General features: G+C 44.3%; 1 protein-coding gene across 5 annotated transcripts in view; it reads left to right on the forward strand.

Annotated features, from left to right (window-relative positions):
• Nucleotides 1-3,048: 3,048 nt before the first annotated feature.
• The window catches only part of GGACT (gamma-glutamylamine cyclotransferase), a 53,296-nt gene continuing 43,334 nt past the window's right edge, over nt 3,049-13,010 (forward strand). For 3 of the 5 annotated variants that reach the window (XM_059143715.1, XM_059143717.1, XM_059143719.1), the window contains exons 1-2: nt 3,049-3,143; nt 6,892-7,061. The gene's annotated coding sequence lies outside the window, so the exon portion shown is untranslated. Of the gene's footprint in view, nt 3,144-3,167; nt 3,501-6,891; nt 7,062-10,053; nt 10,110-13,010 lie in introns of those variants that run through there. The other 2 variants (XR_009346823.1, XR_009346824.1) reach the window with 2 other exon arrangements.

The raw sequence follows: 13,010 nt of genomic DNA on the forward strand, positions 1-13,010 counted from the left end.
TGGAGAATGTATTTGTTTCTCCTTTTTGCCCACAAATTTTCTAAAATTTTCTAAATTAGCCTAATTAGTGGATCCTGAGTTGAACAGCAAAGGCTTTTTGTTAAGTTCATACAGATATACACAGGGAAGATGATCAAATTAAACTGCACTTAAATAAAAATTATTGAATACCTAATTTCATCCATTGCACCACAGTGGCAAGTGCTGGAAACTCATACCAAGGCTACAAGTCTGCCCTCAGGAAACCTAGGCCAGTAGGGAATCAGTTGTATAAATCAGCTGTTAGAGAAGAGGTATCGTAACAGAGGCCAGAGCAAAAAACTACAGGGCAAGGTAGACAGACTTTTCTGTAAAAGGGGAGATGCCCTTTTGCTTTAAATGCTTTAGACTCATGCCCTAAATGCTTTAGACTTTGTGGGCCACAGACTCCTGGACTGAACAAGCATGACTATGTTTTCAGTAAAAGTTTATTTTTGAGTACTAAACTGTTCATATCATGTAACTTTCACGGGTCACAAGCATTCTTTTTTCCTTTCAAGCATTTAAAAATGCAAAACTCATTAGCTCATGGGCCATACAAAAACAACTGCTGGATAGATGTCGTAGGTTATTTGGGGCCAACTATGACTTTTTAAAATGATTTATTAGGATAATTTGGTAATAGTTTGATAATTTGGTAATAGTTCAGTAGATTTTGTAGGGTTATTTAGATTTCAAGCTTCTTACATAGTCTCCTTGTTCTGTTATTTATTTCACATTGTAACTACAGTTTCTTTTTTTTAAAAAAGATTTTATTTATTTATTTGACAGAAAGAGAGATCACAAGTAAGCATAGATGCAGGCAGAGAGGGGGAAGAAGGCACCCCGCTGAGAAGAGCCCCCCCCCCCCTCATACAGGGCTTGATCCCAAGACCCTGAGATCATGACCTGAGCAGAAGTCAGAGGCTGAGCCTGAGCCACCCAGGCACCCCATAACTACAGTTTCAAAGATGAAGCTGTGTCCTATCTGTAGTGTGTTACTTGCAATGTTGGAGGCATGTGGGAGGGGTGCAGGACATGGGGCCAGGCTCTTTCGCATCAAGTAGCAGTCTATTTAGTCAAATATAAATACAAATCAGGCATCTACCTTGGCTACCTTATTTCAAGGAAGTCTGGAAAACAGAGCTTGGCAATTACCCGCTTGGATTTAGACAACAACAATGGGCAACATGGGTAATTCCAACTAAAGATAATTAATTGGTTTGAATCATCTGAGTTGATAAAAGACATGTCTGGTGAGCTTTAAACCTATGTAAGTCATTTGTACGCTTGACCCCGAGCCTGGAGGATATGGGAGATTATAGATGGCAAAGTAAGGACCTGAATGAACACAAAACAGCTGATGGTGGGTGGCCCCTTTTCCGCCAGTGACTCATCTGTACAATTTGGATGCAACCTGATAGCCTCCATGGGTCAACTGTGTTCCTAAACCCACCAGAGCAGTAGCGCCGTGTAACTCTTACATAGCGTACCAATCCTAAACTAATAAGTCATGTACTTGTAACTGACCACTCAGTTTCCTTGAAACACTGTGTGATTCTCACCTTTCTAAAGGAAATCTACACCCTTGCCTTGCCTGGCGGTTGTATTCACACCTTGTCCTGTGTGTGCCCATACACAAGAAAATCCTGGGACTCTAGATCTGACTGCAGTCTACCTGAACCAAAGTCTGCATTTTAAACCAAAATCTTCAGTTGATTCACATGTACATTTCAGTTTGAGAAGCACTAGAGCAAATCTTCACTAAATCATATTTCCCAAACTTGAATGTGCATCATAAACCCTGGTTGACATGCTAGGCCACACTCCTAGCATTGGTGGTTCAGGAGATCTGGGTGTCCCTGAAACTTTGCATTTCTAAATTCCTAGATGCTTTCATACTGCTGGACTGGGGTCCAGCATTTTTGCACATTTTGCATTTTACACATTTTTGCGTTTTGCACATTTTGTAAACTACTACTTTAAACTATTTGTCTATGAGTTATTTTTGAGAGTTAGCTGACGACTTCATCCCATAGAGCCAAATCTATGTTCTAATCAGATTCTTTAGCCTTACCTGGTAATAAATGTAACTGAACGCTCACCTTGTCACTGACTTTTATTTTCCTTTACCAGCAGAATTATTTATTCATGTATTTGGCTCATTTTCTTTTGCCAACATAACTTGTCCTCCCTCAAAAAAGAAAAGAAGGGAATCATTTTTCATTTAAAAAAAATTAAGATGTTTACTGCTACTCTTTAAATAAATTGTGAAAAACATATGCTAGATGGTTTTTTAATAGTTCAATTTAATTATGAACTTCTCAAGACAAGAAAGAACTCTCTGAAATAAGTTATGGCTTATGGATCTGATATTTCAGATTTCTTTTGGATTTGTACATCCATTCAAAACACAACCACGGCTACATTATCCGAAATGTTTAGATAAAAATCAAATCGTAATGAGATTTCAACTAGTCCACATATATGAAAAAGTGGAAGGTGCAGAAAAAGATTAAGGGGGATTATTGCTATTCCAGTAACTACTTAGATATTTGTGTCTTTGGGGAGGGGTGACAGGAGCAGACCTCTAACCCTGTGCCCTTCTTGTCACCTGGGTCCCAAAAGGAGCATTGCTTAAACGCAGGATGAACAAAGTCTCTAGAGAAAAATTCTCCTTCAGCTTTAGGTCTTCACTCTTCTAATTTCTGGGGTCCAAGATTAGTCCGTGTAGCCGGGAACCAACGGGAAGTCATTTCTTTCATTGTCCCCGACAACCGCTGTTTTGTTTTAAACGGGAGAATCGGAAGACAGGTGTTGGCATGGACTATGTGATTACCTGTGTCCAGCAGGATACGGGCGCTCAGTGTGCGATGTGTGTACCTGTCAGGTGTGGGCTCCGTGTGTGTGGCTGTGATGTGCCCCCAGGTGCGTCTGGGTCCGGTTCAGAGCCAAGGCTGCCGCGCGGCCCCAGGCTCGGGAGCGTCCGCGGCGGGTGAGTGCTCGCGCCCGCCTCCAGGGGGCGCCGGCGGGGGCGGCCTCCCGGGGCGGCTGCGCCCGTCTCGCCGCCGATTTCCGCTCGCTGCCCGGCCTGCTGTCCCCGACGGCGCCGCGCTCCGCGGCAGGTGAGGCGCGGCGCGCGGGCGGGACCCGAGCCCCTGTCCCCGCTCTCTCCGCGCGGGGGCTCTGGGGACGCCGGGAACTCGGGGCGTCCGTCCCTGCGCGGCGGCCGCCGGAGCCGGGAGGGGGGAGAAGAGGCCGGGGACCGACCGAACTTGGCCGCGGAGGCGCCGCGGGCGGCCTGCGGGACCGGCCGGAAGGGAGGGGGACACCCAGCCGCGAAACGCGTCCCCAGAGTCGCTGCACGCGGCGGGACGCGGGCGCCACCGCCAGCGAGGGCGTGGGCGAGGAAAGCTGGTTCCTGTCCGCAGGTGTGGACGCTGCCGGTTCCTACCCAGGAGGGCGAGACGGTGATTCGGAAGGTGGTTTTGAAAGGCTCGCTCGGGTGAACGAGGGCAGTAGCGCTTCTCTGAAATGGTGTTAATTTCGGAGATTCCTGTCTGGGAGGAAACCCAAAGCGACCCCAGAAATCCACAAACTTCTGGCATTTCCTTGGAGCCGTTAGTGACCCTCTGAGGCATAGGGAGAAGTTTCTCTTGCTGCCTTGATTACCAAGTGCGGCTGTTGCCTTTCACCCTGTCGCCCAAGGATGACTCGGTGATGGTACTCGAAACCCTGTCAGTGCAGTTTTTTAAACATCCCTTCTTGACTTGCTTTAATAAAGTTAGTAAAGCTTGCTTTATTAACGTAGAACTGGTTAAAAAAAAAAATGCATGAGACTTGTAGTCACTTTTTAGAAAGCAGATCATTCATTTTGCCAGATGTGCTAGGGAGAAATCATGGTTAAACACGGAAGGTCAGGGATGTCTGGGTGGCTCAGTGGGTTAAGCATCAGACTCATGACTTCCGTGGAGGTCATGATCTCAGGGTTGTGAGATCGAGCCCCAAACGTGGAGCCTGCCTCAGATTCTCCCTCTTCCTCTCCCTCTGCCCCTCCCCGCTCTCTAATAAAAAAGCAAAACAGAAAAATAAAGGACACGTCTAAATCTGTTGGATTGACCTATATAAAGTGTAGGTCTCACACTGTCCTTATGTACTTTTTCCTATAACGGAGGACTATTCTCCCTGGGCTCATTCAGTGTATTGAAATGCTAATATGGAGAGCTCCTGCGGTTCGCCCTCATTTTCCCAAAATGCCTTGTTTTCCTGGAACGACTCCCAGGAGAAGCCAGAAGTTCTGAATAAGCAGAGAGTCCTGGTAGAGAGCATTTGTATTTCAAAAGCTGAGTTGGTAAAGGTAAATTAATTTCTAATTGGTGGATTTTTGTCAGATATTTTGGACTAGTTGACCTTGCCAACGAGGGTCTTAACCGTCAGCATCAGACTCCAGAGGGTGGTTATTCATGCTGGCCTTAGATACTGGGCAGCAGGAAGTAGAAGAGAACAGGGACAGAAGCTGTTACTGTTTTTAAAATTATCTGTTCTTCCTTCCTTTCTTTTTTTTTAATCTAGTGAGATCTCGTGAAAGTCCCAGCCTGTGTCAGCTCTTCCAAGTGGAGTGACTGGAAGGCTTTGTACTGAGTTAGCCAGGCACTTTACCAGGGGGTAGGGGCCCCTGAGGACTGGTATGGAGGTGAATGCCACAGTGTTTGTTTGCAGAGGGACAGGTCCCAAGGAGAGGCGATAAGGGACACATTCAAGCGATCTTAGCATTCTTCTCTAGAACATTCTCTATTCAAGGGCAAACCGTAGCAATTAGAGATTTTATTAAAGAGAGCACCAGGTAAACATGACCAGCCTCTCGTTTAACAGAGATTCATTCTTTAACCGAAGGTCTCTCTCTTGTCAGTGAAACTGCTCAGGGAAGGACAGCTTTGTTTAGCTTGGACCTGCCCTTGGACCTGAGAACTGTATGGGCAGAGCTTCCTGTGGGTAAGGTGTTACCCTCCTGCGGTGAAATTACAGGAAAGACCCAGTTCCTTGGAGTCTCAGGGTTTGTATGGGCTCATGGGGTAACAGACACAGTAAAGAGCTAACACGTTAAGGACAAAAGAAATTTCAAAGAAACGATGGTCTGTTGGGCTGCAGAGAGGTGAATGGTCATTGGAGGACCTGGCTACCGTCCCATTTGTTCTGGACTTTGAGCAGAGAGTAGAATTTTAATGAGCTGAGAGGTGGAATGGGGCATTCCTGGTTGGCAGACACCGTGAACCGAGATAAGGAGCTTAAAATGTAACCATGTTCAGAGATAGCCATGTTCAGAGCAAGGGGTGTGCTGAGTCCGGACTCTGTGTAAGAGGGGGTGAGAGGGGAGGCCTGCCTGGGGAGAAAGGCTGTCTGGCTGTAAACACTACTTTTTTTTTTTTTTTTTTTTTTTTAAATGAAGGGAAGGGGCAGAGGAAGAGGGAGAGAGAGAATCTTAAATCAGCTCCATGCCCACCGTGGAGCTGGACACAGGGCTCGATCTCACAACCCTGAGATCATGACCTGAGCCAAAATCAAGAGTCAGACACTTAACCGATTGAGCCACCTAGGCATCCTTATAAACTCTACTTTTCTATCAAGGTTTGGGTTTTCTTTTTCTTTTTTATTAAAACAAACACAAAAGCAGAGAGACTAGTACAATGAACTTCCCCGTTGTATTTGTTAAAACGATTTCTTTGGCCATATCTGCTTCATCTTTTTTGTTGTTGAAGCAGTGTGAATTCCAACATGTCTTGTTGCCCTTAGAGAGCATAGTACGTGCTTCCAACAAAAGGTCTTTTTCTCATATAGCCTTACTACCATCATCATCTCCTGACTGTATTGGCAATAATTCCGTAATATTTTCTAAGACCCAGTCCACAAAGTTCTTTGATGGCCTCAAAAATGCACTTACTTTTACTGTTGGAATCCATACAAGGTCCACACACGGTGTTTTGTTGAGTAGCTGTTGCCTCTTTTAATCTAGGACATGGGTTCGGCAGACTTTGTGACAAGCACTAGACACTAACTCCCGCAGGCATTGGAGGCTGTGTGGTCTCAGCTGCAACTACTCAACTGTGCTTTCCTGCAAAAAGTAGCTGGAGATGATATGGACGTGAATGAGGGTGGCCGTGTCCCAATAAAATTTTGTTTTCAAGGCTTTTGGGTTTGAACTCCATTGGCAGCTGGACTTAACCAGGGCCAGAGTTTGCTGACCCTGGTCTGTTGAGGTCCCAGTGAGTTTCTTTAGTGCTGGTGATTTACTGGTGGCCCTTGGCTGCCTATAGATGCCTCACATTCCGGATTTATTTGGCTTTTTGTATAGTATGGTTTAGCTTGTTCCTCTATCCCCTGTAGTTCCTATAAGCTAGAAGTTAGATCTAAATGTTTAGGTTAATTAGGTTCAGTTTCTCCATTTTGGGAAGGTGTACTAAAGAAGTGATTTGAATTGTTTTTTAATATAGATTTGTGACTTTAAAAATCTCTGAAGCCCTCATCTAAGAGGCTCAATATTCCTAAAATAAGTTTTGCCTGATGGCAAAATACACTTTTTTTCTTTCCCATCTTATTTTCCTTACTTGAAAGAGAAGCTATGGTTGCTATTTCTCAAGGATGTAGAGAACTTTGAACCCCTCTGCTAGGTCAGTGGTAACTCTCCTCTGTTCATGCTACCCTGTGGCCTCTTGGCTGGGACCACTTTTTCCTACTGAATGGAAATACCTTCCATCCTGGGCCCAGGCTCAGGGTTTCAGATGCCATCCAGCAGGGGCTGAGTGATTTCTGTTTTGAAGCCCCTTGTCTCTGAAACACTCAACTTTCTTCACTTGTCCTCCTCTTTATCCTCTGCAGCAGGACTGAGAGCTGGATACCTGGTCCATGGCCTATGGGTCACGCTGTGAGGATGGAGTTCTTATCCTGCTGTCGCGTTAGGATTCTGAAGTCAAAAGCTTTGTAAACTCTCACACTTACTGTGGTGCTGGATTCCAGGGTGACATAGTTTTGAAGAGACAAGTTTACAGGTAAGAATTGTTTTTTCCTCTGTTCTAGAGTATGTCTTACTCCTCAATCCCAGAGCACCAGAGTAAGTATCTTGACGAAGAGTGTCACTTGGAAGTTCTTATCTTTCTGCTGCTTAAGTTTAGTAGGTGAAACTGTCTGTCTGTTCATCCCAGTATGCATTTTTCCGGATAACATGATATTGGTCTTTTTCATATTGATTTGTAGGAATTCTTTCTAAGATTTTGTTTATTTATTTGTCAGAGAGAGACACAGCGAGAGAGGGAACACAAGCAGGGGGAGTGGGAGAGGGAGAAGCAGACTTCCCGCTGATGTGGGGCTTGATCCTAGGACCTTGGGATCATGACTTGACCTAAAAGCAGACGCTTAATGATTGAGCCACCCAGGCGTCCCTGGAAGAATTTTTTATCCATTGGAGATGCTAATCCTTTGTCATAGGTGTTAGGCCTGTTTCCCGCATTTTTTAAACTTTGTTTACAATATTTATGCTCTGCAGAAAAATTAATTTTATGTATGGAAAAAAGTAACCAGTTTTCCCTTTACAATTCCCTCAATTTATGTTTTGCTTAGAAAGACTTGTCTGGGGGTGCCTGGGTGGCTCAGTTGGTTAAGCGACTGCCTGTGGCTCAGGTCATGATCCCGGAGTCCCGGGATTGAGTCCGCATCGGGCTCCCAACTCCACAGGGAGTCTGCTTCTCCCTCTGACCTTATCCCCTCTCATGCTCTCTCTTACTGTCTTTCTCTCAAATAAACAAATAAAATCTTTAAAAACAAAACAGAATGAAACTTGTTCATTTCATTTCAAGACTGTTTGCTTTTTTTTTTAAAGTCTTAGCAACACAGGTAAATGAACATGTCATGAGAAGTAGGAACACATGATTCTATAAAAGAAGAATATTGAGGGGCACCTGGGTGGCTCAGTTGGTTACGCATCTAGGTCAGGTCATGGTCTCAGGGTTGTGAGATCGAGCCCCACATCGGGGCTTATTGACTCTGTTGGAGTCTGCTTGAGCTTTTCTCTCCTCCTCCTTGTGCCTCTCCCCACACTTGTATGCTCTCTCTCTCAATTCAAAATAAATAACTCTTTAAAAAATATATTGAAGGTACTCTTTCTACTAGATAATATAATATTAAATCGATTAAATGTTGGTGGTGTTTGGCCGATAAGTGTTGAAGTTGGGATTTGGGTATTTGGGGAATCATTATATCATCGCTTCTGTATAGATTTGACTTTTCATAATAAAAAGTTTTTCTTTAAAAAAAAAAAAAAGGAAAAGTAGGGGGAGAAACCACCTTTGTTCCATTTGTTGATATTGAGCAACTATTAAGCTTCTCTGTGTTGGACACTGGCGGTGAGGGGTTAATAAATCCACAGGATCTTGCAACTTAGATTTCTTGTGCAGGAGACGGGTATTAACGCTCTGGTTAGGGGCAGCAACTCCTGTGTCAGACCACCTGGCTTCCAGTCCTGGCCTTGCCGGTCACTAGCTTCTCATTTTAAAAATAATGGGATGATCATTATGTCTACCTGGTAGGGTTTCGGGGAGGAGTGAATGAGAAAACCCCTGAAAAATCCTTCTTGTGGTACTTAGTGTTCAGTCAGTGCTCAATAAGCAATAAGCTCTGAAGGAGAGAGTGTCCGGGTGAAGCAGGCAGCGAGCCGGAGAGGCGTGGGTGCCGAGCGTGAGTGTGCGGTGGGGGTCAGGACCTGTCTTGGGCTGGGTAGGTAGGTTTGGGAGAACTGTTTGGAGGAAAACACCTTTGAGCAGAGATGTGAGATGTGGAAGATGTCTTTTAATTCCAGTGGGAGTGTGCTTGCTTGGTGTAGTGAGGGGAGGGGGCACAGGTGAAGGCCTAGCCCCGAGGAGCAGCGTTGCCTCGTGCGGCGGAGCGAGGTGGCACCAGCTTCGTGGCTTGCAGTGCGGCCGCGGGTGCTCACTCGTCTTCCGGTTCTCTGGGGCAGGAGTCAACATGGGTCCCTGTGGGCTGAAGTCAGGGCATCCGTGAGGCTGTGGCCCCTCCTGGAGGCTCTGGGGGAGACTCTGTTTCCTCCCCTTTTCCCACTTCCAGAGGCGGCCCGCATTCCTTGGTTCACGGCCCCCCCTTCCACCTTGAGAGGTGGCTTGTTGTCCCTTCGCCCTTCCACGTGGTCCCAGCTCTGTCTCTGCCCCCAGCCAGGAAGGGCTGCTCCACTTTTGAGGACTGGCGTGGTGAGAATGGGCCCATTTGGATAATCCGGGATAATTTCTGCATTTAAGGCCTTTACCGTTAATCCCATCTCTTACGGCGTGCGAGGGACCATGTTCACAGGTTCAGGTTCGGGGGGGTCCCTGGGAGGCCCGGGTTCAGTCAGCTCGCCTCATGCCACTGCAGGAGCGGGGCAGCGTCGCAGACATCGGGACCAGCAGATGGTCATTACCGGGCGCTACCAACCCTCGGGGCGAGGCGCCTGTGCTCTCCCCTGCTGACCCAGTGACTCCAGACACTCGGGGCCTCTCCTTTGGCACTGGGGAGAGAGGCTTCTGGGTGACCCGAGACAGATGAGCTCCGCCGAACGGCCATCAGGACCTCCCTCCTGTGCCCTGTCTTCCCCACGGGTTGCTCCTGCCTCTACGCCTGGATGGTGCTTTTCCTGCTCACGGCTCTTCAACCACTTACTTTTCTCTGCTGTGTTTGCCCGTGTAATTGTCTTCGCACACTGGCCTAAAACCCTGCCAGACTACTTTAAACAAAAGTCCTGCTAAACCATCTAGCATTTTCTTATATATGAACTCAGTTGAGAGGAGAACCACACCTTCCTCATTTTGATTCCCCGGTGTACCGTCCTCTTAATAAGCCACCAGTAAGAAAAATATTTCCGGTTGGTTGAGAGTGTTATTGGAACTCTGATGTTTTGAGTTATGTCAGGATAAATGAGAAGAAGAGTGAATTAGAACTTCTCCTATTAATGCTGTCGTCTTCTGCGTGCGTTCGTACCCCTGCGTCTGTCTTCAGTGAGAGTTCATCACCTCTTCCTGCTGTTGTCGCCTGTACTTAGAAGGATGCAGCTGGTGAGTTAATGAAAATTATTAATATTTCTTCATCTCAGGGTAGTTTTACTAATTTATGAGCATTGAGATTTGAAAAGCATTCTTTGAGCCATTATTTGTACCATTACGAAGCCCTTATTTGTAGGAAGCAGCACAACTGCCTAGACTCCTTCTCTCTCGACTTGGCTTTCTGTAAAGTTAAATACAGATTGTAAAAGCCTACAAGGGGAAATCACAGTTGATTTGAACAGCACACGTTTGAGCTTCGTAAGTCCGCTCGTGCAGCTTTTTTTTTTTTTAAATAAATACAGTATTGTAAATGTATTTTTTCTTCCTCATGAGTTTTTAAATAACTCTTTTCTCTAGCTTACTTATTATAAGAATACAGTATGTAATACATATAGCATGCAAAATATGCATTAGTCGACACGCATGTTACCACTAAGGCACTAAGCTCTTAGTAGTTAAGTTTTGGGGAGTCAGAAGTTATACTCAGATTTTTCAAATGCAGTTGGGCAGATGGTGCCCAACTCCAGCGTTGTTCAAGGGTGACTGTGGTGTATATTATAAATGAATAAAGAACAGTTAGATGGCATTTTGGGGAGTTTTGTGAAGACTAAGTCACTGTTGTCTTTTTTCTCTCAGCATTTCATTATGAACATTTCCAGCCATACTCAAAAGGAGAGGCCAGTAAACCTTAACCCTTCATGAGCCAACACAATGTCAGAAATCCATGCAGCATCCTGGTTTTGCCACTCTTGTTCCGTTGGCCCTTCTCCCTTTGTTTTTTCTTGAGTTTTTGTTTTTTGCTTACTTCTGGGGGATTTTGAAGCAAATACTAGAAATCATGTCATTTTATCACTAAATATGTTAGTATGAATTTTTTTAAAGTTTCATTTTTTACATAACTATAATCCTCCCTAACAATGAATGAAAAATCCTTAATATATATTCTATATATATATAATTATATATTCAAATATTATATATATATTCAATATTTCTTAATGTATTTCTTAATATATATTCAAATATTTCTGTTCACCTAAAAAGGTCTGTGCAGTTGGTTTATTCAAACCAGAGTCAAAACAAAATCCATTCATTGTATCTGGTTTTCACATCTCCTAAGTCTCTTTTAATAATAAATATTGATGTATGTCAGACATTAGCTTAATTCAGAGTTCTCTTATTCTTACTTTTACCTCTTACTTTTACCTCTTATTTTACCTCTTACTTTTACCTCTGTTTTAGGGTAGGTACATACTCTCATACTTTCATTATTACTAGAATTTATATAAAGTAAAATTTGCCTTTTTTATTGTATAATTCTGTAGGTTTTAAAATGGATTGATGTAACCTTCATCACAGTTCTTTCACAGAACAGTTCCACCACCAAAAAAAGCCAGAAAACAAAACCAAAAAATACCAAGCCCTCCCTCATTCTGTCCCACTGTAAGTCAAACCCCTTCCCCTTCCCCTGACTGCTGACAACCCTTGATCTGGTCTCCATCTTTTTAATCTTTTTTTTAATATTTATTAGTTTATTTGGGAGAGAGGGCAAGAGGGGGAGCCCACGATGTTGGGAGGGTTGCTGGAGTTAGAGGGAGAGAGAGAATCCCAAGCAGATTCCACACTGAGTATGGATTCCAGTGCGAGGCTTGATCCCAGGACCCTGAGAACATGACCTAAGCTGCAGCCAGTCGTCGGATGCCTAACGGACTGAGCCATCGAGGTGCCCAGATCTGTCTCCATCTTGAAAAGTTTTTCCTTTTCACATGTCACATCATGAATGTCACCTAAGTTGACATTAAACAGTGTGCAACCCTTGAGACTGGCTTCCTTCACTCAGACAACAGCTGTGAGATTCTTCCGTGCATATATTCCTTTTCATTGCTGAGGAGCGTGTTGAGTCTTAGGGGCATTTCCCAGGTTACGGATCCACGCACTGTTAAAGAACATCGGATTCTTTACAGTTTGAGGGTAATAGGAATGGAGCTGCTGCAAATATTGCTACATAGGCCTTTATGTGATGGAAATTTTTCATCTTTTTAGAGCAGATCCCCAGGAGCAAAATGGCTAGGTCATATGGTACGTGTAGGCTTAACTTTTTGAGAAACTTGGGAACATTTCCAGAGTGGCCATACCCTACCATCTTGCATCTCAGCCACCAACGTATGAGAGAGTTCCAGTTGCTCCATATTTTCTTTAGCACTCGCTATTGTCAGGCGTTTTCATTTCAGCCCACTAATAGATGTTTTACTCAGTTTTTTGAGTACTATAAAAAGTTATTTTTAATAACTCTTGAATGAGCTATTGAATTAAATTTACTTTATATGCCTATTATAAAAATAATTATTTCTGGTTTTCTGGTGATATTCCATAATTAAATATGGTAGATGTTCTATATGAAAAATATTGAATTAAAACTATAATGTTATTTAGAGAGGAAACTTTAAGTCCCACCAGACTTAAACCCTATTTGGCAAAGGGTTACAGAATGCTGTCGGAATACATTTTGCAGTGGCCCATTCATTACATGTATCTTGGGCATGCCTCATTTCTGTTTTATCATTAGAAAGCCATAGTGCCGTAACTGCTTTTGCCATCAGTTTTCTGTTAGGGTACATTGATCAGGGAGGGGGCCACCTGGGTGGCTCAGCCAGTGAAGCATCATGGGACTCTTGATTTCCTCTGGGGTCCTGAGATAGAGCCCAGCCCTGCCCTCTATGCTGGGTGTGGAGCCTGCTTGAGATTCTTTCTCTCCCTCCACCTCTCCTCTCCCCTCACTTCTAAAAACAACAACGATGACGACAACTGTATTAAAAAAAGAAAAAGATCTGTGAATAGTAAATTACACGAGAGAAACTGGATGTAAGCAGAGAGTAATTTCTCTGAATGCCTTTTAACTACAATGAACATGGC

The sequence above is a fragment of the Mustela lutreola genome, chromosome 13 (genome assembly GCF_030435805.1).
Source record: "Mustela lutreola isolate mMusLut2 chromosome 13, mMusLut2.pri, whole genome shotgun sequence".
Taxonomy (NCBI): domain Eukaryota; kingdom Metazoa; phylum Chordata; class Mammalia; order Carnivora; family Mustelidae; genus Mustela; species Mustela lutreola.